The 27,161-nt window shown below is 38.6% G+C and overlaps 1 pseudogene; it reads right to left on the bottom strand.

Annotated features, from left to right (window-relative positions):
* LOC124994213 (broad substrate specificity ATP-binding cassette transporter ABCG2-like) overlaps positions 1–27,161 on the bottom strand; it is a 53,997-nt pseudogene that overhangs the window by 7,403 nt on the left and 19,433 nt on the right.

The raw sequence follows: 27,161 nt of genomic DNA, 5'->3' as shown, positions 1-27,161 counted from the left end.
TCTGTACGAGTCAGGCCCGCCTCCTGTTCCTCACAACTTCCACCTGGGTGATTGGGTCCTGGTGAAGCGACATCGACAGAGCAACTTGGAACCGCGGTGGAAGGGCCCCTACATGGTCATTTTGACTACACCCACCGCCCTCAAAGTCGACGGCATCGCCTCCTGGATTCATCACACCCACGCCAAATTGGCTGAACCCCTTTCTGACATCGTGCTTCCTGCCCTAGACGACTCTGCCTGGAGAGTGGACAGGTCTAAGGACAACCCACTAAAGATCAAGCTTTGCCGCCATAGGCTGTAAATATGTTCTTGCTTTTGCTTTGTTCTTTTGTTCTGACCACAACCATAGCTGCGGCTCCAGTTTTTGGAGCCACCAACTTTAGCCCATATCAGCCTTATGAAATCACCTGGGAGATATCAAACCCAACGGCAAAAGTTCCCAGCTTGACTGTGACTGAACACCACCCTTTATGGACATGGTGGCCTGAACTGCAAGTAGACCTTTGCACTTTAGCAAATGGGGCTTTTTCAGTGGGAACAGGCACTATCAGTGTTGACAAAGGATTACATCTAAGTAAGCGGGCCCTTACAGATACAGTTAGTGGGAAAACAAGAAACTTTAACTGTGCTCATACCCGTGGGAGGGAAGAACTTCAACGCCTCCCCTTCTACGTATGTCCTGGTTATTCCCACCAGAAAGAATGTGGAGGGGAGGAATCTTATTTCTGTGCTAAGTGGGGATGTGAAACTACAGGGCAGGCTTATTGGATAAAAGCCTCTCGGGACCTGATTGAAGTCAAGCGAGAAAAAAAAAAACAGTTTCATGTAATAATAGGTGTAACCACCTCTCCATCACCTTTACTGATAAGGGAAGGCAGGATAAACAGTGGATGAGAACCCGATCCTGGGGGTTGCGCCTGTATGCTGAGGGACCTGATATGGGGATAGTGTTCACTGTTCGGATGGTTATAAAGTTTTTCACCCAGCCCTTAGGGCCTAACCTTATTTTACACCCTCCAGCCCAAAGAGTTCCAGTCATTCCCCCCACTCGAGGTCCGAGAATTATTAAATTAGTTACTAGCCTCCCAAATACCCCACAACCGACCACCCACTCCTTAAGTACCCCCTACTTAAGAACTAACCAACCCCATACACAGTCAATTGTGGATTCAATTCTAACGGAAGCTCATCCCCTTCTGAGCCTTTTGTCTCGGTCCTTCCTAGTGCTCAATGCCACCTATCCCAATTGGACCAGGTCCTGCTGGCTCTGCTATGACACTGTTCCCCCTTATTATGAGGGAGTAGCAGTGCAAGCGCATGTTACTACCTCCACCAAGCTCCAGGATTGCCGCTGGCGATCTACACAGTCCCTAACCCTAGAACAAGTGTCAGGGCAAGGGCTCTGTTTAGGAGCAGTGCCCTATGCCAGCCGATCCCTCTGTCGTTTGACATGGAAAATCCAACCGGAGGAAGAGAATTCTTTTATAATCCCCCACAACGATACTTGGTGGGCTTGCTCCTCTGGACTCACCCCCCTGCGTCCACTGGAGTGTGTTAAAACAGTCAAAGGATTACTGTGTTCTAGTCAGATTGGTTCCGCGGCTAATTTACCATGAGTACAAAAGTTTTATGACCTTGATTGAACAAGGATGGGGCCTAAAACAGAACCTTATTCGGAAAAAAAGAGAACCTATTACCACATTAACTCTTAGTCTGCTGCTCGGAGCTAGCTTGGGAGGGTTAGGAACTGGAGTAGCTTCCTTAGTTACTCAGAACACATATTACTCCAATCTAAGAGCAGCAATAGATGCAGACATGGAGCGGTTGGAAGATTCAATCTCGCATTTAGAACAATCTTTAACCTCCCTAGCTGAAGTGGTCTTACAAAACAGAAGAGGTTTGGATTTAATATTCTTACAACAAGGGGGCTTGTGCGTAGCCCTGGGAGAAGAATGCTGTTTTTATGTAGATCACTCTGGAATAATTAAAAATAACATGGCAAAAGTAAGAGAAGGACTAGCAAACAGAAAGAAAGAACGGGAAGCTAGCCAGAACTGGTTTGAATCCTGGTTCAATTTTTCCCCTTGGTTAACTACTCTGGTGTCCGCTATGATAGGACCCCTATTGTTGTTGTTACTAACCCTAACTGTAGGACCTTGTATAATCAATAAGTTAATTGCTTATGTTAAAAATAGAATAAATACAGTGCAGCTAATGGTGCTAAAAGCCCAGTACCAGCCCATTAAGCAGCAGGAATTAGAACAATAGAGACCCAAGATTGGCTCTCTAAATGTTCTTGGGAAGGGGGAATGTTGAGAGCAGGGTTGCCTCAAGGACAGACAGGACTGCAGGGCCCCTGTTCTTACCAAGGTTATTAAGAGATAATTGTCCAAGGAATGTGCAGCTGCCTGGAGACCTTATCTGTCAAGGACGAGAGCAGGGCCTAGCCCCGACTCAGCTCCTGAATAGTTCACCTGTTCCCTCCCCCCTTCTTCCTCTAGGACCGTCCAGTTCTGGCCGGACCCAATGAAAATCAAATAGATTGACCGGACCCAACCAGGGGAGGTTTAGCTGTTCGAATGTTAGCCAATTAGAAGAACACTGTAAAACTGCTTGCTTTTCCTTATAAAAACCCTGCTGACGAGGGCTCGGGGCCTCTCCTAGCGTCGTTGATTAAGGACGCAGAGGACCGGGTTCGAACTCACTAATAAATGACTCTTTGCTGCTTGCATTGATCGTGGTCTCTGGTGGTCCTTGTGGGGTCTCAAACCTTTGGGCACAACACTAAGAAATTATCAGTTCCAAAAATATCTGTGGGTTCTCCTGATGTAAGAGGAGATTCCTTCTTTTGTGAGGATAAGTTGTCTGTGAGCATGAAGCCTGTGGGGGGCTCCTCCTTATCTGGTCCCACTTCTCCCATGCACTCCATCCTGACCAGTAAAATGACTTTGTGCTACAGAGATGCCACACCCAGATCAAACAGAAAAGAATGGGCAGGGTAAAGAAACCCTTCTTCACAGAGATTTTCCTTATCAGTACTCAAAATAGAAATGTGTCCTATTACTAACAATTATTTGAACATTTAGAAGAGATTTAGGTTATCAGTATTTTCTTTTCACTCATTAATTCATGCATCAAACTCAAACCACTAACAACGGCCAAAGAAAACAAAATATTATTGAATTTTAACAAGATCCTGTATTTTTATTAAAACCTGATTTCTGCTTTAATGATGGTATGCAAAAATGAACTTCCTTCTTTATCCTACTACTGCATGCATTGTAGATCTTACTAGTGTCTGGTTTCACATGCATCACATACAATTCAAAACTGTAAGCTCTTGCTAACTATTCAAAGCAGCCCATTTCAAATTGTTCTGAAAAAAATTAGAACTAAACCATAATCAAAAGCTATTAAAAGGGTCTCTTAAAATGATCAAAACTAGCAAGCAACACACAGGAAACAGTAGTCCATGTTAAATACAATTTTGACTTGTCAGAATGTAGTTGCACAGCACGTTCACATGCATTAGTACACAATGACTCAGTTTATGAGTAAGAAAATTAAGCTCAGAAATGTTTGTTGACACTGAAATGATTCCTACCAATCCTAAGCCCAGGGGTCTTTTTACACCACACCACAGTAGTAAGCAATCTCGTGTTGTGATACTGCATGCATACTTACATTGCAAATTCGTTTTCTGTTGTACTGAATCCTGGACAGAAGTTTTGTCCCAAAAATTCATTATACTGCAAAGCCTATAACAGAAAGGGTAGTGAGGCAAGGTAAAAACTTGTAAATTTCAAAAGGTTTCCAAGGAATTATCACAACTATGTCTGTTATGATTGGAATATGTGGTTTCTCCCCAAACCTCCTATGTTAATGGTAGAAATATTCAGAGGTAAATGATTAGATTAGCAGACTTGTAACCTAATCAGTCCGTTCTAGTTTAGATGGGCTGACAAGGTGGTAACCATGGACAGGCGGGGCATGGCTGGAGGAAATGGATCACTGGAGGCATGCTTTGGAAGGGTGTATCTTCCCTGCAGCCCTTTTCTCCCTCTCCTTCCCTCCTCTCTGTCTTCTGTCTGTCTCTCTCTCTCTCTCTCTCTGCCAAGAGCTGAGCAGCTTTTCTCTGCTGGGCCCTTCTTCCATGATTGCTGCTTTACCTCGTGCCCAGAGCAATGGAGTCAGTCATCTATGAACTGAGATCCCTAATCTGTTATTTCCTCCTCTAATCTGTTATTTCTTTTGGTTTGGTGCTGGGGATTGAACCCAGGGCCTTGTGCATGCGAGGCAAGCACTCTACCAACTGAGCTATATTCCCAGCCCTCTGATCGGTTCTCGATGGGTGTTTTGGTCACAGTGCTAAAAAAGCTGACTAATACTGTTCTTCAATTTAATTCTACTGTTATTTCTAAAAACATACCAAGTTTCTGTGAAATGACTTGTTAGAAACCTGGTCATCGTGTATATAAGACATGGGTTATTTTGGAGCTGATTAGCTCCCTAAAATCAACATGGCTCTGAGTATCAAATAGTCTTTGTTTTCCTTCTAATTTCACTTTTGACATTTCATCTTCTCATTTATTTCCTTATCAAACTGAAACATAATATTTATTTCACTAACTAGTCAATCTTTTACTAAGATTACTCTTTTACTAAGAGATTTCTCTTTACCTTCCTCAGACAATGGTGTGATTTGGGGAAATACCCAGCTGATTCCCTCACCTTGTGCTAAACAAGGCTAAAAGGAAATACTCATGCATTTCTCCTGAAAGAAAATTCCTAGATGGCAGATATTCACAGCTTATGGCTAGGGAAATGAGAGGGTCAGGCTTGATTCTGGTTGTTCCCAGATGGAAACCCACTCACAAAGATGAAGACAACTTACCGTATAGCCATATGTAGGAATGCTGAAGTACTGTAGCCAGGAAAGCCAAGGTGCAATGGTTCTAAGACTTACCAAAAGACCTGAAAAAAATTACAAAAAGCAAACTGAAAGGTTAGAACAAGACCCTTTTTAAGAACTCTAAAACCTTCTCAACATTTCTGCCAAGACCAACTCTTTCTTGAAATTCTTTCCATTTACTTTAAGCACTTACTAATCTTCCTTTGTATGTGTATACCTCTGCATAACTATGGCAGCTCATGATTTTAAAGAAAGTACAATAAACCTGTAAATACAATAAACCTGTAGTCTATATCATATATTCCACTTATTTGGAAAATCCTTGTCAAGACTAGATCCTCATCTTTCTCTGTAACTGCAAGGGAAGATTAAGAAGTACAGTCATCCCTTGGCATCCACATACAGATACCAAAATCTGGGAATGCCCATGTCCCTTAATTGCATATAACTCACACATATCCTGTAAACTTTATACACAACTTGTACTTATTTAAAGTCAACTCCACATTGTTTATAATACCTAATACAACAAAATGCCATATAAATAGTTATTATACTATATTCTTTAAGGAAAATCACAAGAAAAAAGTCTGTCTATATTTAGTACAGATGCAATTCTTTTTTATATATTTTCTACCTGTAGTTGTCTGAATCTTCAGATACAGAACTCATGGACATGAAGAAACAAGTATGCTTATTATTTTAATGAAGCCACCACTATGTGTTCACCCTAATAAACCTTGCAATCTAAGAACATAATCCAGAATAATCCTGAGCAACCGATGTCCTCCTCCAAACTCATACAATAAGATTCGTTATATACAAGGGTTTGTAATCTATGTTGATGACTTTAGGAATAATTTGGGGTTCTGAAAGCAGGCTTAACATAACCCAACACCTAGAACTAACAGAGAGCATAATATAGTGAAGTACATCAGAAAACATAGTCAACCTCCATTTAAAGTGACCAGAAAGCAATGAAGATGCCAGGAAGGACTGCTTGAGACACACCAGGGACAGTTACAAGGTCCATGTAACACTTGTACTAACAGGTGCCAGGTGCACTGAGATGTGCAGAACAGTGACAGTGATGCAGTGGGCCTTCGAATATTTACTTTTGAATGTACCACATGCTTGGCATATAACACAGCATCGCTGAGTAAAATGTGGTTTTAAGAATGTTTTTTAAAGTTCCACAGAGAAACCTTTAAATAATAATCAACCCATCAAATAAATAAAACAAAACATTTCAACTGACTGGATGACAATATAAATAAGACTTAGCTCTTTTTTGATGACCTACATTGGCAGTTTCCAAATTCAGAAAGAAAGAACCAAATTTTGGGAAGAGTCTGAGCTAAGTATATTGCATTTAAAGATACATACTCCTACTCTAGCAGAAAGTAATATTAACATTTACATTAATATACTAAGCAGTCCTATTTACTTGATGTCTGAGAGGGAAAAATCATGGTAACTGATTCCATTCATCCATTGATTCTATGTGAGTGTAAAATGTAGGGACATGTAAGATTAGGAATAATAACCATCAAGCAGAAAACGCAGAAATAGACTGATATAAGAGATTCTCAGAAGACCAGAAAGGAGGTGACCTAGAATGAATTTTCCAGTATTTTAAAATACACCTTTTCAAAATACAAGAAGGGCCAGGTAAGATTCCCCTATGCCATACACGGTTATACCTCTCACAGAGCTTTGCTTGGATCTGAATCAGAGTAGTGAATTCAACCAAATTGCTGTGGGTGAACAGCTGGCAGTTCTCTAACACTGGCATTAAAGGCTGACAGATAACCTGTCATTTTTTATGAGGGAATCAGCCAACTGTTCTGTTTTTTTAAGTTCCTATTTATCAAGTCATAAAATATCATCAGAATTGTCTTTTAAAAGCACATTAGAATGGAGATGTACTTAATTTATAATAATTACTTTAGAACAGAAGCAAAAAAGGCAGGAAAGGGCCAGGAGGAAAGCCAGCACATTCTCTAATATAAACTGTACTTCAGCAAATGTCTTTGAAAGTATCCGAGCCCACATACAGAATCCTCAAAGCAGGTTTTTCAGGACAGGTGAAGGGACAGGCAGGAACGAGGGGCTCAATTCCCTCTCACACTCACCATCATAAACACAAAGGAGATGGTCATGAAAAGTGTAGCCACAGATACCACGCTCTGACCTGCTGCTATGGCCAGTCCCATGGAACTGGCTGCATAAGCCACCATAATAAGGGTAAACATCATGATGAAGAAAGCGTCTGCCTGTGCTTTCAACCCTTGAAAGAAGAGAAGGGGTCAGTGCAGCTGCTTTGGCCACTGTGTAGCTGGGGTGGTTTATTGTACAAATAACTCTAAATATCAGAACGAAAAAAGTCATGCACGATCCACCTACCTGGGTCACCAATTTCATTCTTTCCCTCCATGTAAATGCATAAAGTTATCATACAGATTGCTTTTTACATTTACTACATAATACTGTTCCATACAACGAACACCTGTGCTGCCTTGTGCCTAATGATGAGCAATTTCTGAGTTGCTGAATTAAACAAGTACAGGCAGCACAACTGGCCAAATTCTCCTGCCTTCTCCTCTCACAGGAAACTCATCAACAGCACACTCACATACCCACATAGCCACAATACTCAGTGTCCCCTGCAACTGCATTAGTGAAGAGGCTAGGATCAGGATTCACAAGCTCACAGTGGTTTTAATATCTAGGGGAGAGGAGGTGTCTCCATAGCCTGAGTTCCTCTATACAAATCACCACTTGGCTCTGTGACTGAGAACAGGACTAATTTTGGATTCTTAACCTATTTCATAAACCATAATGAGGTAAAGCATAAGAACACCTATCAGGAGCCTGGGGATCTACACATGACTAATTCTTTACAACATACTGACTTTGTAAAATGGAAGGGTTACACTTAAATAATGGTTTTATTGTACAGAACTTTGTCTAAAATAGATATTTCTGGTGTGTGTGTGTATATCAGTGAAATACATGGGAATTCTGATGCAATGAGTCTGGTGGGAAGTGTGAGCATAATGTACAAATGAATGTTTATATCTATCAAATAAATATTTTTATTAAATCATTAAACCCCCAAAGTCACCATTTTCCTCTGATTAGAGAATGGATGGGGAAGACTATATGTGTGTATTTTAATATTTTTATGTCTGTCTAAATCTCTCTAGATATTTCTACAAAATGATATGGATAGTAATAAAATAAATGTAAATAAATTGGTTTCACCTACATTCAAGGCTGAAAACACGTCCTCTTTGTCTTGTTACTTACCTATCATGAAGTACAATATACAAGTAAATATGACACTTGGAAGCAACCGCATGGGTAGTAAATCAGAAAACAATTTTCCAAAGAAGTAAGATGACACTCTGTAGTATCCACTGATGTACTCGTGTCTGGAGAACAAAGACACAAATCACACATCCAGATGAGGCCAGGAAGGCACAGCCCAGGTGAGATGCTGCTGCGCAGACTCTGCTGCCACCAGGTCTGACACTGCGGCTCCCTGGGGCAGCCCTGAGGCTCTTGCTGTGACCCTCCCTGAGGCTCTTGCTGTGACCCTCTCTCGTGACAGCACCCGTCCTGCTGCTGCCCACTCTGACCCACATCACCCCTCCAGGGACGCAGAGTCTGCATCTCCTCACTCTCCTCAGAGGTTCTGCGTCTCCTCCGAGCCTGGCTCTGCCTAAAGAGAAGCACTTCAGGGGCTAATCTCAGTGGTAACAGAGGCTTTTCCTCTCCCCACTTCTGAGTGTGAAGAATGTGACGTGATTATTCTCCAAGACCCCCATGTGGCAGCAGATCCCCAAACTCTACTTCTGCTATTCTCATGTTCAAAAAAGAAAAAGATTGCTTCTTTCGAGGATCACATCTCCAACTTGCAGTCCTGTCAACTACTAAGTCCTCGTCTTTCCTCTCCCTGACATCTTCCTCCTCTAATTCCAAACTCCTCCACTGGTGTCTTCTCCCTTCCCTCTCTCATGATTCCTCTCCTTGGCATGTCTACATGGGCAAATTCCTTCCATCTTTGAAAAACACGAGACAAACCCAGTCTACTCTTTACTACGAGGCTGCCCTCTGACTCCTTCTACTCCTGCACTCACTGAGGGGCTACAGTTGGTCACGTTCTTTGTCAGCTTTACCTCCTACACCAATTTCCTGCTTGATTTACCTCTTCAGGTTTACCGAAGACTCTCAAACTTTTCTTGCAAGAGCCATCATGACCTACCATTTTGTTAAAAGAAAAGTTAGTTTTCAGTCCCTTTATTGCTTGCTTTTTCTGGACTACTGGGATTTGCGTACCATAAACTAATCCTGAAACTACCTTTCCTTGCTAAGAGGCCCCACACACTTGATTTTCTATCTCACCTCTGGCTATTTTTTCTCAGCTAATATTAGTAATCCCCATACATATGTCAAAAGTTCACATTATACATTATAAATGTGTACAATTTATATTTTGTCAATTTAAAAAATAGGTAAAGCAGAAGAAAACCACTGGTAATCCCAAGGATCACATCTTTGGCCCAATTCCAGATATGACCAATTTGACTAACAGACAGCAATGCCCCTTCCCTGAACAGAAACCTACTCACATGAAGAGTTTCTTCTCAACCACAAAGAGCTCCATGGCCGACACGCTGCTGAAACACTGGTTGATCGTCAGGAAGAAGAGTACCCCAGCTCTGCCAGGACAGAAGGGAACAAGATTCCTCAGCTGACCCAACACGCTTAGGCTGGTTTTCTATCCACAGAATTCCTTCCACAAATGATGTGACATTAAGCAGATTGTTGGAAGGAAGGAAGGAAGGAAAGAAAAAGAAGAAAGAAAGAAAGAAAGAAAGAAAGAAAGAAAGAAAGAAAGAAAGAAAGAAAGAAAGAAAGAAAGAGAAGGAAGGAAGGAAGGAGAAAGAAAGAAGGAAAGAAAAAGAAGGAAGGAAGGAAGGAAGGAAGGAAGGGAGGGAGGGAGGGAGGGAGGGAGGGAAGGGAAGGAAAGGAGAAAGAAAGAAAAAAAGAGAAAGACAAGAAGAAAAGAAGAAAAAAGAAAGAAAGGGAGGGAGGGGAAAGAGGGAGGAAGGGAGAAAGAAGGAAGGAAGGAAGAAAAGAAACAAGGGAAGAAACAATGAATGAATGAATCATTCTGGCTAAAACAGAGGGAGGCATGACCCTATGAGGCCCCTTGAGGTCTCCCTTGATCTCTGTCTCCATATTCTAGCATATTCTGAAATTCACATTCTTAAGCTGCTGTCTACTGAATTGGATTCCCCTTAAGTTCCTGTTTAAGCCTGAAACTCCAGTGTGATGGTGCTTAGAGACTGGACCTTTGGGAAGTAACAGGGCTTAGAAGAGGTCATGAGCGTGTGGTTGTTTTACAATCTACACACGAGTGAGCACATGTGGTTTTTGTCTTTCTCTGCCCTGATTATTTTACTTAGCTCAAGGTTCTCCAATTCCATCAATGTTGTCACAAATGACAACATTTCTCTTTTAAGATGGAACAGTATTCCACTGTCCCCACATTGTCCTTATCCCTTCATCTGCTGATGGACTCTTCGATTCCTTAATTTGGGTATTGTGAATAGGCCTACAATGAACATAGGAGTGCAGATATTTCTTCAACAAACTAATTTCAAATACTTTGCATAAACATCCAGCAGTTATATTAGTGAATCTGATTAACTTTATTTATTTATTTTTTTATTGTAAACAAATGGGATACATGTTGTTTCTCTGTTTGTACATGGAGTAAAGGCATACCATTTGTGTAATCATAAATTTACATAGGGTAATGTTGTTTGATTCATTCTGTTATTTTTTTCCCTTCCACCCCACCCCTCCCACCCCTCTTTTCCCTCTATTCAGTCCTTCCTTCTTCCATTCTTGCCACCCTCCTAACCCTCACCCTAAACCTAACCCTAACACTAACACCTCCCACCCCCCATTATGTGTCATCATCCGCTTATCAGTGACATCATTTGTCCTTTGGTTTTTTGACATTGGCTTATCTCACTTAGCATGATATTCTCCAATTTCATCCATTTGTCTGCTAATGCCATAATTTTATCATTCTTTATGGCCGAGTAATACTCCATTGTATATATATGCCACAGTTTCTTTATCCATTCATCAACTGAAGGACATCTAGGTTGGTTCCACAATCTGGTTATTGTGAATTGAGCAGCTATGAACATTGATGTGGCTGTATCTCTGTAGTACGCTGATTTTAAGTCCTTTGGGTATAACAAGCAGTGGGATAGCTGGGTCAAATGGTGGTTCTATTCCAAGCTTTCTGAGGAATCTCCATACTGCTTTCCAAAGAGGCTGCACTAATTTGCAACCTCACCAGCAATGTATGAGTGTACCTTTTTCCCCACATCCTCACCAACACCTATTGTTGCTTGTGTTCTTGATAATCGCCATTCTAATTGAGGTGAGATGGAATCTTAAGGTATTTTTGATTTGCATTTCTCTTATTACTAGAGATGTTGAACATTTTTTCATGTATCTGTTGATTGCTTGTAGATCTTCTTCTGTGAAGTGTCTGTTCATTTCCTTAGCCATTTGTTGATTGGATTATTTGTATTCTTGGTGTAGAGTTTTTTGAGTTCTTTATAGATTCTGGAAATTAGCGCTCTACCTGAAGTATGAGTGGCAAAGATATTCTCCCACTCTGTAGGCTCTCTATTCGCATTGCTGACAGTTTCCTTTGCTGAGAGAAAGCTTTTTAGTTTGAATCTATCCCAGTTACTGATTCTTGCTTTTATTTCTTGTGCTATGGGAGTCCTGTTAAGGAAGTCTGATCCTAAGCCGACATGTTGAAGATTTGGACCTACTTTTTCTTCTATAAGATGCAGGGTCTCTGGTCAGATTCCAAGGTCCTTGATCCATTTTGAGTGGAGTTTTTGTGCAGTGTGAGAGATAGGGGTTTAATTTCACTCTGTTGCATATGGATTTCCAGTTTTCCCAGCACCATTTGTTGAAGAGGCTATCTTTTCTCCATTGCATATTTTTAGCCCCTTTGTCTAATATGAGAAAATTGTATTTATTTGGGTTTGTGTCCATGTCCTTTATTCTGTACCACTGATCTACCTGTCTGTTTTGGTGCCAATACCATGCCGGTTTTTGTTACTATTGCTTTGTAGTAGAGTTGAAGATCTGCTATTGCGATACACTCTGCTTCCCTCTTTCTGCTAAGGATTGCTTTAGCTATTCTGGGTTTCTTATTCTTCCAGATGAATTTCATAATTGCTTGCTCTATTTCTGTAAGGTACATCATTGGGATTTCAATTGGAATTGCATTGAATCTGAATAGCACTTTAGGTAGTATGGCCATTTTGACAATATTAATTCTGTCTATCCAAGAACATGGGAGATCTTTCTATCTTCTAAGGTCTTCCTCAATTTCTTTCTTCAATTTTTTGTAGTTCTCATCATAGAGATCTTTTACCTCTTTGGTTAGATTGATTCCCAAGTATATTATTTTTTTCGAGGCTATTGTGAATGGGGTAGTTTTCCTAATTTCTCTTTCTGAAGATTCATCACTTATGTATAAAAATGCATTGGATTTATGAGCATTGGTCTTATAACCTGCTACTTTACTGAATTCACTTATGAGTTCCAAAAGTTTTCTGGTGGAATTTCCAGGTTCCTCTAAATATATAATCATGTCATCAATGAACAGGGATAGTTTGAGTTCTTCTTTTCCAATTCATATCCCTTTAATTTCTTTGGTTTGTCTAATTGCTCTGGCTAGAGTTTCAAGGATGATGTTGAATAGAAGTAGTGAAAGAGGGCATCCCTGCCTTGTTCCAGTTTTTAGGGAGAATGCTTTCAGTTTTTCACCATTTAGAATGATATTAGCCATGGGCTTAGCGTAGATGGCCTTTATAATGTTAAGGAATGTTCCCACTACCCCAATTTTTTCTAGTGTTTTGAGCATGAAGGGATGCTGTATTTTATCGAATGCTTTTTCTGCATCTATTGAAATAATCATGTGATTCTTAAGTCTGTTGATATGGTGAATGACAATTATTGATTTCCGAATGTTGAACCAACCTTGCATCCCTGGGATAAAACCCACTTGATCGTGGTGCACTATCTTTTTAATATACTTTTGTATGCGATTTGCTAAAATTTTGTTGAGAATTTTTGCGTTGATGTTCATTAAGGATATTGGTCTGAAATTTTCTTTCCTCGATGTGTCTCTGTCTGGTTTAGGTATCAGGGTGATATTGGCTTCATAGAATTAGTTTGGGAGGGTTCCCTCCTCTTCTATTTCATGGAATACTTTGAGGAGTATTGGAATGAGCTCTTCTTTAAAGGTTTTGTAGAACTTGGCTGAGAACCCTTCTGGTCCCGGACTTTTCTTTGTTGGTAGACTTTTGATGACCTCTTCTATTTCATTGCTTTAAATTGATTTATTTAAGTTGTGTATGTCCTCCTCGTTCAGTTTAGGTAATTCATATGTCTCTAGAAACTTGTTGATGTCTTCGAGTTTTTCTGTTTTGTTGGAATATAGATTTTCAAAATAGCTTCTAATTATGTTTTATATTTCAATCGTGTCTGTTGTGATGTTTCCTTGTTCATTCCAAATTTTAGTAATTTGAGTTTTCTCCCTCTTTCTCTTTGTTAGTGTGGCTAAGGATTTATCAATTTTGTTTATTTTTTCAAAGAACCAACTATTTATTTTGTTATTTTCCAATTGTTTCTTTTGTTTCAATTTCGTTGATTTCGGCTCTGATTTTAACTATTTCCTGTCTTCTACTACTTTTGGTGTTGGTCTGCTCTTCTTTTTCTAGGGCTTTGAGCTGTAGTGTTAAGTTGTTTATTTGTTGATTTCTACTTCTTTTTTTGAATGCGCCCCATGATATAAATCTTCCTCTAAGTACTGCTTTCATAGTGTCCCAGAGATTTTGATATGTGGTGTCTTTGTTCTCATTTACTTCTAAGAATTTTTTTATTTCCCTCCTGATGTCTTCTGTTATCCATTCATCATATAATAGTGTATTATTTAATCTCCAGGTATTGGAGTAGTTTCTGTTTTTTATTCTGTCATTTATTTCTAATCCATTATGATCTGATAGAATACAAGGTAGTATCTCTATCTCCTTGTATTTGCTAACAGTAGCTTTGTGGCATAAAATATGTATTTTAGAGAAGGATCTATGTGCTGCTGAGAAGAAACTGTATTCATTCTTTGTTGGATGGTATATTCTATATCTGTCTATTAAGTCTAAATGTTGATTGTGTTATTGAGATCTATGGTTTCTTTATTCAATTTTTGTTTGGAAGAACTATCCAGTGGTGAGAGAGGTGTGTTAAAATCGCCTAGTATTATTGTGTTGTGGTCTATTTGATTTCTGGAATTGAGAAGGATTTGTTTGACGTACATGGATGAGCCAATGTTCAGGGCATAGATATTTATGATTGTTATGTCTTGCTGATTTATGCTTCCCTTAAGCAGTATGTAATGTCCTTCTTTATCCCTTCTGACTAGTTTTGGCTTGAAGTTCACATTATCTGAAATGAGGATGGATACTCCAGCTTTTTTGCTGTGTCCCTGTGCATGGTATGTTTTTCCCCATCCTTTCACCTTTAGTCTGTGGTTCTCTTTCTATGAGATGAGTCTCTTGCAGGCAGCATATTGTTGGATTTTTCTTTTTAATCCAATCTGCCAGTCTATGTCTTTTGATTGATGAGTTCAGGCCATTAATATTCAGGGTTATTATTGTGATATGATTTGTATTCCCAGTCATTTGACTCATTTTTGTTTTTTGACATGATTTGGTTTCTCCTTTATTTGGCTATTCCTTTAGGCTAGCGCCTCCTGTTGCTGATTTGCATCGTTGTTTTTCATCTCTTCCTCATGGAATATTTTGCTGAGAATGTTCTGTATTGCTGGCTTTCTTTTTCTACATTCTTTTAGCTTTTGTTTATCATGGAAGGATTTTATTTCGTCGTCAAATCTGAAAGTAAGTTTTGCTGGGTTTAAGATTCTTGGTTGGCATCCGTTTTCTTTCAGGGCTTGGTAAATGTTGTTCCAGGCCCTTCTAGCTTTTAGGGTCTGGATTGAAAAATCTGCTGATATTCTTATTGGTTTCCCTCTGAATGTAATTTGATTCTTTTCTCTCACAGCCTTTAAAATTCTGTCTTTATTTTGTATGTTAGGTATTTTCATAATAATGTGCCTTGGTGTGGGTCTGTTGTAATTTTGTATATTTGGAGTCCCATAAGCCTCTTGTACCTGGTTTTCCATTTCATTCTTCAGATTTGGGAAATTTTCTGATATTATTTCATTGAATAGATTGTTCATTCCTTTGGTTTGTTTCTCTAAGCCTTCCTCAATCCCAATAATTCTTAAATTTGGCCTTTTCATTATATCCCATAATTCTTGCAGATTCTGTTCATGATTTCTTACCATCTTCTCTGTTTGGTCAACTTTGTTCTCAAGATTAAATATTTTTCTTCAATGTCTGAGGTTCTGTCTTCCAGGTGTTCTATCCTATTGCTTATGCTTTCTATGGGGTTTTTAATTTGGTTTATTGTTTCATTTCAAGGATTTCTGTTTCCTTTTTTTTTTCAGTATCTCTAACTCTTTATTGAAATGATCTCTTGCTTCCCATATTTGGTCTTTTAACGGTTGATTGGTGCGATCATTTAATGCCTGCATTTGCTCTTTCATCTCCTCCTTCAATGCCTGCATTTGCTCTTTCATCTCCTCATTTGCTTCCCTGATTGTTTTAATTATGTACACTGTGAACTCCCTTTCTGACATTTCTTCTGCTGTGCTATCACTGGGTTTTATTGATGTAGTATCTAGGTTTGTTTGGGACATTTTCTTCCCTTGTTTTCTCATATTGGTCAGGGATCAGTGGGACTCTGAGATATTGCAGATTTCCTCTTGGCTTATTGTGTCCCTGTAGATTTCCAGTATATCACCTTCCAGCCTTCAGTAGCCTGAAGTCTTGGAGGAACTTGATAATGCAGTGCTTCCAAAGAAAGCTGCCCCTAGCCCGCTACTGGGTCCAGGGCTGGAGGCTGGTTCTGCATGGAAATCCTCTCAATGGGCGGTCCTGCACCTAGAAGCTGGCTATAGACAGGGCCTGCCCCTGCCTGGGGGAGCCAGGCAGCTATTGGAAAGCCTGTCCCTGTCCTGCCTTGGTCCCAGAAGCCGCCTGCAGGCCAGTTGGGTCTGGGGCTTGGGGTTGGCTCTGTGCGGAAAAGCTCGCACTGGGTGGCCTGCTCCAAGAAGCTGGCTGTGGGTCAAGCCTGCCGCCGGATAAAGCAGGGCTGCTTTGGGAAGACTCTAGCTGCCCTGCCACCCGGGCCGAGCTTCACCTGGTGGGAGATATTCACCCTGCGGTTCTATGTTGGTCCGAGTCTCTCAATACCTCCCCTTCTTGAATCCTGGGTTCTGGAGCGACAGGAGATGCAGTCACCCTGAAGTCCGCCATCTTGGATCTTCTGATTAATTTTTTAAATACCTTTTTCCTAATTTATTTAGCTATCAGAACTCTGTAAGTGTATTAAGTCAAAGGAGCTCACACTCCACAGGATTCAAACCCAGTGTCTCAGTTACACAGGTTAGAGGAAGTGTAAAGACAGTACTTGACCACGGCAAAGAGAACTAAACCCTTGGCCTCCCTGGCAATTTAAAATGATGAAACACTGGTATTTATCCCTGAAGAAAGTTCTAACAACCTGGTTCTAGAGATGGCACTGAGACATTTTTTTTTCCCCTAATCAAAAGAATTAATCACAGATCAAGCAAACCAGGAGGTATTAGACAATCCACACACTTAGGCCACTTCCACTTTGTCCAAATTCTTATAAAAAATGGTAGCAAATTTAAGTCAAACAATACAAATTAATATAATTTCTCCAGAAAACACCTGGAAAAACAGCTAAAGCTGTTCTTTATTTCTCTGGATCATATTACCAAGACTATTAATGTCCAGCTTTCCAGTGCATCTTTAAAATCCCAATAAGTGCAAGTTTATCAACAATTTTTCCAAATACTTCTTGCTACACAACATAAAGGCCGAGAGCTCCTAGATCCTAGCACAAAGATATGCTGTGTGAGTTAAGAATACAACCTACACAAACCATCAATTATGAGCAAGTATGGAAACAATTCAGAGATCCCAGTCCTCAGGGAAGGTCAAAAGATAAGCAATGACCTAACTCTGAAAATAGCTGCAATAACAGTCTCACTGTAGACCAACACCACTTGATTCCACACGGAAGAACATTTTTACCTAAGTGAAATCCACTTTTATGCTCATTCTTTCAAAACTAATTAGTCTTTTCCAGACATCAACATATGCTCAACATAAGCATCTTCAACTATCCTCAGTAATAAAATAAGAATAATACCACATGCTGTCTCTGGAAGGTCACCTGAGCCTTTGGGTGTCAAGTAGAGCCCAGTGTCTAGCAAAGTGTGGTTCTCAGCACCTATATTGTGACAAGAACTCCGAGGTCTGTGATGCAGCAGAGCACTTATGTTCAGAACATGACGCAGACCTTAAAAAGTCTCACTGTAAAGCCAGGTGCAGTGGTACAAGCCTACAGTCCCAGCTACTTGGAAAGCTGAGGAAGGGGGATCATTTGAGCCCAGGAATCCAAGGTCAGCCTGGACAACAGAGCGATACCCCATTTCAAAACCTAATACAAAACACAAATAAATAAATCTCATCATGGAACAAGATTCTTAAGGGTACATTATAACTGAAACTAGGTATCAATCATAACACTAACATAACCATTATTCACGGTTAGTAAAGCTGAATCCCACTGGCTTATCTTACCCTCAAGTCAAACAAATCCAAAACAATGGAAATTGGTTAACTAGCAGCATAAAAATAGATAAACTGAATTACACCAAAGCTAAAAATATTTGTGCATCAAAGGACATCATCAATACAATTTTTAAAAAATCCTACAGAAGTAAAGAAAATGTGTGGAAATTATAGATCTGAGAAGGAATTAATATCTCAGAAATACAAAGAGCTCCTACAACTCAACAACAAAATAAATTTAAAGTGGGCAAAGAACTTGAATAGACATTTCTCAAAAGATCCAGATCTTTACTGATATTTTAAAAAAAAGAATAACTACTAAGTGTTGGGGAAGATGTGGAGAAACTGAAACCCTTGTGTACAGCTGCAGTAGAAGACAGCATGGCAGGTCCTCAAAAAATCAACACAACTACCATATGACCCATCCATTCTGCTTCTGGCAATATACCCCAAGAACTGAAAAGAGGAATTCACACAGGTATCTGTACACTCAAAACAGCATTATTTGCAACAACCATAAGGAGGAAGCAACCCAAATATTCATCAATTGATGAATAGATAAATGAAATGGAGTGTGTGTTTGTTTGTGTGTGTGTGTGTGTGTGTGTGTGTGTGTGTATGTGTATGTATGTAATGGACTATTCACCTTAAAGTGGAAAGAAAGTCTGACACATGCTACAACATGGATGAACCATGCAGGCATTATGTTAAGGGAGATAAATCATCAAAAAACAAGTACTTAAGATTCCACATACATGAAGTTCCTAGAATAGCCACATTCAGAAAGACAAAGAATGGTGGTTGCCAGGGGTTGGGAGAAGTAGCTATGAGGAGCTGTTGCTCAATGGGTATGTCAATTCCATTTGGGAACATAAAAAAGAATTCTGGAGTAAGATGGTGGTAACTCTTGTACAATGATGTCAATAATCTTGATGTCATTTAACTATATACTATAATGGTTAGAAAGGCAAATTTTATGTTCTGTATCAACAGAGACATATGTTTATGCATGTGAAAAACAAAAGTGACTTCCAGTTTTCAATTCACTCATTCATCCAAATCCACAATACAGTAGTGCTGTTTAGCCTATATTTATCTTAAACTTAAATTCTTTTTTTTTTATTGTAAACAAATGGGATACATGTTGTTTCTCTGTCTGTACAGGGCGTAAAGGCATACCATTTGTGTAATCATAAATTTACATAGGGTAATGTTGTTTGATTCATTCTGCCATTTTTTCCCTTCCTCCCCTCCCCTCCCACCCCTCCCCTCCATCTCTACAGTCCTTCCTTCCTCCATTCCTGCCCCCCTCCCTAAACCCAACTCCAACCCCAACACTAACCCTTCCCACCCCCCATTATGTGTCATCATCCACTTATTAGCGATATCATTCTTCCTTTGGTTTTTTGAGATTGGCTTATCTCACTTAGCATGATATTCTCCAGTTTCATCCATTTGCCTGCAAATGCCATAATTTTATCATTCTTTATGGCTGAGTAATATTCCATTGTATATATACCACATTTTCTTTATCCATTCATCAATTGAAGGACATCTAGGTTGGTTCCACAATCTGGCTATTGTGAACTGAGCAGCTATGAACATTGATGTGGCTGTATCTCTGTAATATGCTGATTTTAAGTCCTTTGGGTATAGGCCAAGGAGTGGGATAGCTGGGTCAAATGGTGGTTCCATTCCAAGTTTTCTAAGGAGTCTCCATACTGCTTTCCAGAGTGGCTGCACTAATTTGCAGCCCCACCAGCAATGTAAGAGTGTACCTTTCTCCCCACATCCTTGCCAACACCTGTTGTTGCTTGTATTCTTGATAATCGCCATTCTAATTGGGGTGAGATGGAATCTTAGGGTGGTTTTGATTTGCATTTCTCTTATTACTAGATTTTTTCATATGTTTGTTGATTGCTTGTATATCTTCTTCTGTAAAGTGTCTGTTCATTTCTTTAGCCCATTTGTCAATTGGATTATTTACATTCTTGGTGTAGAGTTAAACTTAAATTCTTAATGTATATTCATAAATTGAACAAAGTAACAGCTTTTTTATTTTAAATCAAGATCCAGATTTACTTACCTATTCTGGATTCCAATAGAATCAATGCTTAGCCCGAAGTAAATGGCACCTATAACTAGTGCCAGTATGGTTGTGACAAGAATCTTTAAAAAAAAAAAAAAAAAAAAAAACAAAAAGAGTTTCAATTAGAGGTAACGATTTTTACATATCAATATTATCACACAATATATGGCAACATAATCAGATCTCTCCATTGAGATAAACATTTTTAATGCTTTGACTCCAGTCCCTGGAAGAATATAAAGCAGTATATTTTTAGAGTGCTTTCTAAATAAATAGCAAGTCAAGGTGTTTGTTGTTTGGACAACCGACAGAACAACAAAGCAGATGACTGCCAGTTCAAGGTCCAGCTCAGGTGCTACATTCACAAATGCCACACAGGAGACAGAGGGATGCAGAGGCTAAATAAATCATTTTGGAAATAAAGTCTAAGTGGTCTAGAGTTTGGACCTAAACTGAACTTTCAACCTTTGTGTCAGTTAACATGCAGTTTCATACTTCAAGACAGTCAAATGAAAACAGGATGTCTTTATTCCTAACATTAAAAATAAGTAAAAATTTTAAAGCACACACACAAATTCAAACAATGGAATTTTGCATGATAGTAAGTAGGTGTGAGCTTGACCTCACCTTTCCAATGTCTGGGGAGTCCCTGTCTGCATGGGAAAGTGCATCGTCACTGTCACCAAAGCACTCAGCCAACTCTCTTTGGGAGCATCCAAGTGCTTCCATTACCATCTCTTCTTTTACTGCTTCTCCTTCAACCTCGGCCAGTGAGGCCTCAGCTGCCAAGGCTTGATCATCCTCACCCATCTTCACCTACTCAGTCTGTGTGTAGGGCTCCAATGACACTGGACAAAGCACTTTGCATTTAGGATAAAAATTCTTATAAGGATGCTTCAACTCGCAGAGGATTAAAGTTCTATTATGATATAATTTATGTGAAGAATTCTACTTAGTATTATCACTCATGGGTTAACAATAAAAATATAAGAAATGATAATCTAAAGACAAAATATCCTACCATTTATCTTAGAAACTTCAAAGTTAAAAAATCTCAACCACACCAAGGTCGGAGGCCAGTAAGCTGAGCCTGCCCGCCTGCCCCGCTACTGCTGAGGTACACTGCGCCTACCTCCATGCTGACTCAGCACACCCTCGCTGGGACTCCCCAGCTTCTTTGGGCATTCTGAATTATTCCTGAGGGCGTGGCTGTCATCATTGGAAGGGTGGCTCCCTTCCTGAGACACCTACAGGAGACTGGAGGCCCTTTGACAGGTACCTCTATTTACTCACTTACATCCTACACCCTTCCCATCCTCTTGTTCACAACTAGAAACACTGTAAACAGTAATCAAACTCATCCTGTTCATTACAATAATATTAAAGTCTTTAAAGGGGCTATCTGTTCAGGGTTGCATTTTCTCTGTATTGGGTGCTACTGGTATTGCTATCCCCTTCAAAGGAGAGGGAATGGAAAACTGCAGGGTCATAATAAGCCTGCAAGGGGGGAACTTCAGTATCTCTGATCTTCACTGCTAGAGGGGAATAAACAGAAACAATATGAAAAAACAGGAGAAGAAAGTGTCCCTAACAAACCAAGATGCTATTGTGATACAATTCAATGATAGCAGGGCAGTAGAAATGACAGAAAAAGAGTTTAGAATCTACATACTTAAAATGATCCGGGAAGCAAAAGACAAGATAAGAGAACAAATGCAGGCAATGCATGACCATTCCAGTAAACAGTTAAAAGAGCAAATGCAGGAAGCAAAAGAACACTTCAATAAAGAGAGAGAGATTCTGAAAAAAAAAAGGAAAAAGAAATACTTGAAAGAAACGATAAACCAAATTAAAAACTCAATAGAAAGCATCACCAACAGAATAGATCTCATGGAAGACAGAATCTCAGACAATGAAGACAAAATATTTAATCTTGAAAATAAAGTTGAACAAACTGAGAAGATGTTAAGAAGTCATGAATGGAACCTACAAGAATTATGGGATATCATGAAAAGACCAAATTTAAGAATTGTTGGGATTGAGGAAGACACAGAGATACAAACCAAAGGCATGAACAACCTGTTCAATGAAATAATATCAGAAAATTTCCCAAACATGAAAAAATGAAATAGAAAATCAAATACAAGAGGCTTACAGAACACCAGGTACACAAAATTACAACAGATCCACACCAAGGCACATTATAATGAAAATACCTCACATACAAAATAAAGATAGGATTTTAAAGGCTGAAAGAGAAAAGTGTCAGATTACATATAAGGGGAAACCAATACGGATCGGATAGCAGCAGACTTCTCAACCCAGACTCTAAAAGCTAGAAGGGCCTGGAACGATATATTTCAAGCTCTGAAAGGACACGGATACCAACCAAGAATCCTATACCCAGCAAAACTAACCTTCAGATTTGATGATGAAATAGAATCTTTCCATGATAAACAAAAGTTAAAAGAATTTACACAAATAGAAAGCCTGCCCAACAAAACATTCTCAGCAAAATATTTCGTGAGGAGGAAGTGAAAAGCAACAATACAAGTAAGCACGGGGAGGAACTACCCTAAAGGAAAAGCCAATCAAAGGAGAAACCAAGTCAAGTTAAAAAACAAAAATAAGCCAAAATGATCAGGAATACAAATCATATCACAGTAATAACCCTGAATGTCAATGGCCTAAACTCAATAATCAAAAGACATAGACTGGCAGATTAGATTAAAAAGAAAGACCCAACAATATGCTGCCTTCAAGAGACTCATCACATTGAAAAAGACATCCACAGACTAAAGGTGAAAGGATGGGGAAAAACATACCATGCACATGGACCCAGTGAAAAAGCAGGGGTCTCCATCCTTATATCAGATACAGTGAACTTCAAACCTAAGTTAGTCAGAAGGGATAAAGAAGGACATGTCATACTGCTTAAGGAAAGTATACAACAGCAAGATATAACAATTTTAAATATTTATGCCCCAAACAATGGGGCACCTATGTATATCAAACAAACCCTTCTCAATTTTAAGAATCAAATAGACCAAAACACATTAATAGTGGGGACTTTAACACACCGCTCTCACCACTGGATAGATCCTTCAAACAAAAATTGAACAAAGAAACTATAGAACTAAATAATACAATCAATGATATAGACTTAATGGATATTTACAGAGTATTTCATCCATCATCAAGTTAATATACTTTCTTCTCAGCAGCTCATGGATCCTTCTCCAAAACAGACCATATGCTATGCCACAAAGAAGCCATTAGTAAATACAAAAAATAGAGATCCTACCCTGTATCCTATCAGACCATAATGGAATGCAATTAGAAATGAACGACAAAATAACAAACAAAAACTACTCATACACCTGGAGACTAAATATGCTATTGAATGATGCAATGATAAGAGAAGCCATCAGGGAGGAAATAAAAAAATTCTTAGAGGACACTCTGAAAGCAGTACTAAGAGGAAAGTTCATTGCATTGAGCTCATACATTAAAAAAATTAAAAGTCAGCAACTAAATGACCTAACATTACATCGCAAAGCCCTAGAAAAAGAACAGAGCAACACCAAAAGTAGGAGAAGACAGAAATAATTAAAATCAGAGTTGAAATAAATGAAATTGAAACAAGAGAAACAATTCAAAAAATTGACAAAACAAAAAGCTGATTCTTTAAAAAAGTAAACAAAATTGATAAACCCCTAGTCACACTAATGAAGAGGAGAGAGAGAACGCAAATTACTAGAATTCGTGATGAAAAAGGAAAGATCATGACAGACACCACCGAAATACATAACATAATTAGAAGCTACTTTGAAAATCCATTCTCCAACAAAATAGAAAATATCCAAGACATTAACAAACTTTTAGAGACATATGATCCTCCCAAACTGAATTAGGAAGATGTACACAATCTAAACAGATCAATTTCAAGCACTGAAATAGAAGAAGCCATCAAAAGCCTACCAACCAAGAAAAGCCCAGGACCATATGGATTCTCAGCCAAATTCTACAAGACCTTTAAAGAAGAACTGATACCAATACTCCTCAAAGTATTCCAGGAAACAGAAAAGTAGGGAACTCTTCCAAATTCATTCTATGAAGCTAGTATCACTCTGATACCAAAACCAGACAAAAACACATCAAGGAAAGAAAACTTGAGACCAATATCCCTGATGAACATAGATGCAAAACTCCTTAACAAAATACTGGCAAATCGCATACAAAAATATATTAAAAAGATAGTGCACCATGATCAAGTGGGGTTTATCCCAGGGATACATCCAGAAAACAATAAATGTAATATGTCACAATCTATAGGTTTAAAGTTAAGAACCACATGATTATTTCAATAGATGCTGAGAAAGTATTTGAGGAAATACAGCACCCCTGCATGCTTAAAACACTAGAAAAAATAGGAATAGTAGGAACATACCTCAACATTGTAAAGGCTATCTATGCTAAGCCCATGGCCAACATCATTCTTAATGGAGAAAAACTGAAAGCACTCCCTCTAAAAACTGGAACAAGACAGGGATGCCCTCTTTATCACTTCTATTCAACATCATCTTTGAAACACTTTCCAGAGCAATTAGACAGGCCACAAAGAAATTAAAGGGATAGACAAATAGGAAAAGAAGAACTAAAACTGTCACTATTTGCTGATGACATGATCCTATATTTAGAAGATCCAAAAAATTCCACTAGAAAACTTCTAGAACTAATAAATGAATTCAGCAAAGTAGCAGGATATAAAATCAATACACGTAAATATAATGCATTTCTATTCATAAGTGATGAATCCTCTGAAAGAGAAATTAGGAAAACCACTCCATTCACAGTAGCCTCAAAAAAAATAAAATAAAATAAAATATTAACCTAACAAAAGAGGTAAAAAGACCTCTACAATGAAAACTACAGAACATTAAAGAAAGAAATTGAAGAAAACCTTAGAAGATGGAAAAATCTTGGATAGGTAGAATTAACATTGTCAAAATGGCCATTCTACCAAAGGCATTATATAGATTCAATGCAATTCCAATTAAAATCCCAATGACATTCCTCATAGGAATAGAGAAAGCAATCATGAACTTCATCTGGAAGAACAAGAGACCTCGAATAGCAATAGCAATCCTGAGTAGAAAAAGTGAAACAGGAAGTATCACAATACCAGACATTAAACTATACTACAGAGCAATAGTAACAAAACAGCATGGTATTGGCACCAAAATAGACAGGCCAACAGTACAGAAGAGAAGACACAAAGACAAAACCACATAAATACAGTCACCTCATACTAGACAAAGGAGCCAAAAACATACAATGGAGAAAAGATAGCCTGTTCAACAAATGGTGCTGGCAAAACTGGAAATCCATATGCAGTAAAATGAAATTAAACCTCTATCTCTCACCCTGCACAAAACTCAACTCAAGATGGATCAAGGACATAGGAATTGGACCAGAGACCCTACACCTAATAGAAGACAAAGTAGGCCCAAATCTTCATTATGTTGGCTTAGGATCAGACTTCCTTAACAAGACTCCCAAAGCACAAGATATCAAAGAAAGAATCAAAAAATGGGATGGACTCAAACTAAAAAGCTTTTTCTCAGTAAAGGATACAATCAAGAATGTGAAGAGAAATCCTACAGAGTGGGAGAAAATCTTTTCCACACACACTTCAGATAGAGCTCTAATCTCCAAAATTTATAAAACTTTACACCAAAAATACAAAGAACCCAATCAATAAATGGACAAAGGAACTGGACAGACACTTTACAGAAGAAGACATACAGACAATTAATAAATATATTAAAAAGTGTTCAACATCTCTACTAATTAAAGAAATGCAAATTAAAACAACTCTAAGATTTCATCTTACTCCAATTAGAATGGGTATTATCAAGAACACAAACAATAACGGACGTTGGTGTGAATTTGGGGAAAAAGGCACACTGTTACTCTGCTGGTGGAGTTGCAAATTGTTGCAGCCACTCTGGAAACCAGTATGGAGAATCCTCAGAAAACTTGGAATGGACCCACCTTTTGACCCAGTTATCCCACTCCTCAGTTTACACCCAAAGGACTTAAAATTAGCATACTGCAGTAACACAGACACATCAATGTTTATAGCAGCTCAATTCACAAAAGCTAGATTGTGGAACCAACCTAGATGCCCTTCAACAGATGAATGGATAAAGAAACTCTGGTATATATACACAATGGAATATTATTCAGTCATAATAATAATATTATGGCATTTGCAAATAAATGGATGGAGTTGGAGAATATCATGCTAAGTGAAATAAGCCAAGCCCAAAAAACCAAGGCCGAATGTTTTCCTGATAAGTAGAGAATGATATATAATGGGGGTTAGGAGGGTGGGGAGGGAGAGAAGAATGGGGGAATTTTAGATTATGCAGAAGGAAATGAGAGGGAGGGGGGTATAAAAAGTGGTGAAATGAGACATCATTACCCTATGTACATGTATGATTACATGAATGGTATGAATCTACATCGTGTACAACCATAAAAATGAAATGATGTACCCGATTTGTGTACAATGAATTAAAATGCAATCTGTAAAAGATTAAAAGATAAATTTAAAAAAGTGAAACAAAAATTTCAATGCTATAACAGTATCAAGACATGAAGTATTTCGTGAAGGACGTTTTTTGTCATGAAGCAAGCAAAAATAGAAAGAATCATAATCTGAAAAAACTAGTTTGTAAAAGTAGTCTGGAAAGATTATTATTTAAAGATATCCTTTAAAATCCCCTCATTAATAAGACAAATTTATGGGGAAAACATTCACTTCTCTGTCACATTTTCAGTCTCCTCAGAATACACACTATTTCATTTGAATAGACCAACCTTGCAAAATGCACACTGCTAGCTCTGTTAACATGCAGCCTGCACTTGTATGCAAGAGTCTGTACTTTCACATAGTACAACTTTTAAGAAAAAGACAAATCTTTTTCTTTGTCAGTTTTTCTTTCTTTTGCATTCAAACTTGATATACACTAGCATTGCAGTATTGTCATTAGGATGTTTTCTAAGGGCTCCAAAATTCAAAAACTCCAGTCAGTTTTCTAACATACTGACAAAACTATGAATCCCATGTTCAGAGAATGCATTTATAAGGTGTGTCTATTATTTTTTTCTTGGATGAAAAAATAAGAAAACTAAACAGTGTACAATGCTTCAAATGATCCTGTTACAAACTTTCAGCATCTGACTTGTTTTGAACAGAAGGATAAAGAGAAATTCTCCAACCATGTTATTCTGTATTTGCTCAAACATA

The sequence above is a fragment of the Sciurus carolinensis genome, chromosome 10 (assembly GCF_902686445.1).
Source record: "Sciurus carolinensis chromosome 10, mSciCar1.2, whole genome shotgun sequence".
In the NCBI taxonomy this organism is placed as follows: Eukaryota; Metazoa; Chordata; class Mammalia; order Rodentia; family Sciuridae; genus Sciurus; species Sciurus carolinensis.
Note: the sequence above shows the minus strand (reverse complement) of the source record. Positions and strands in the feature narration are given on the sequence as shown.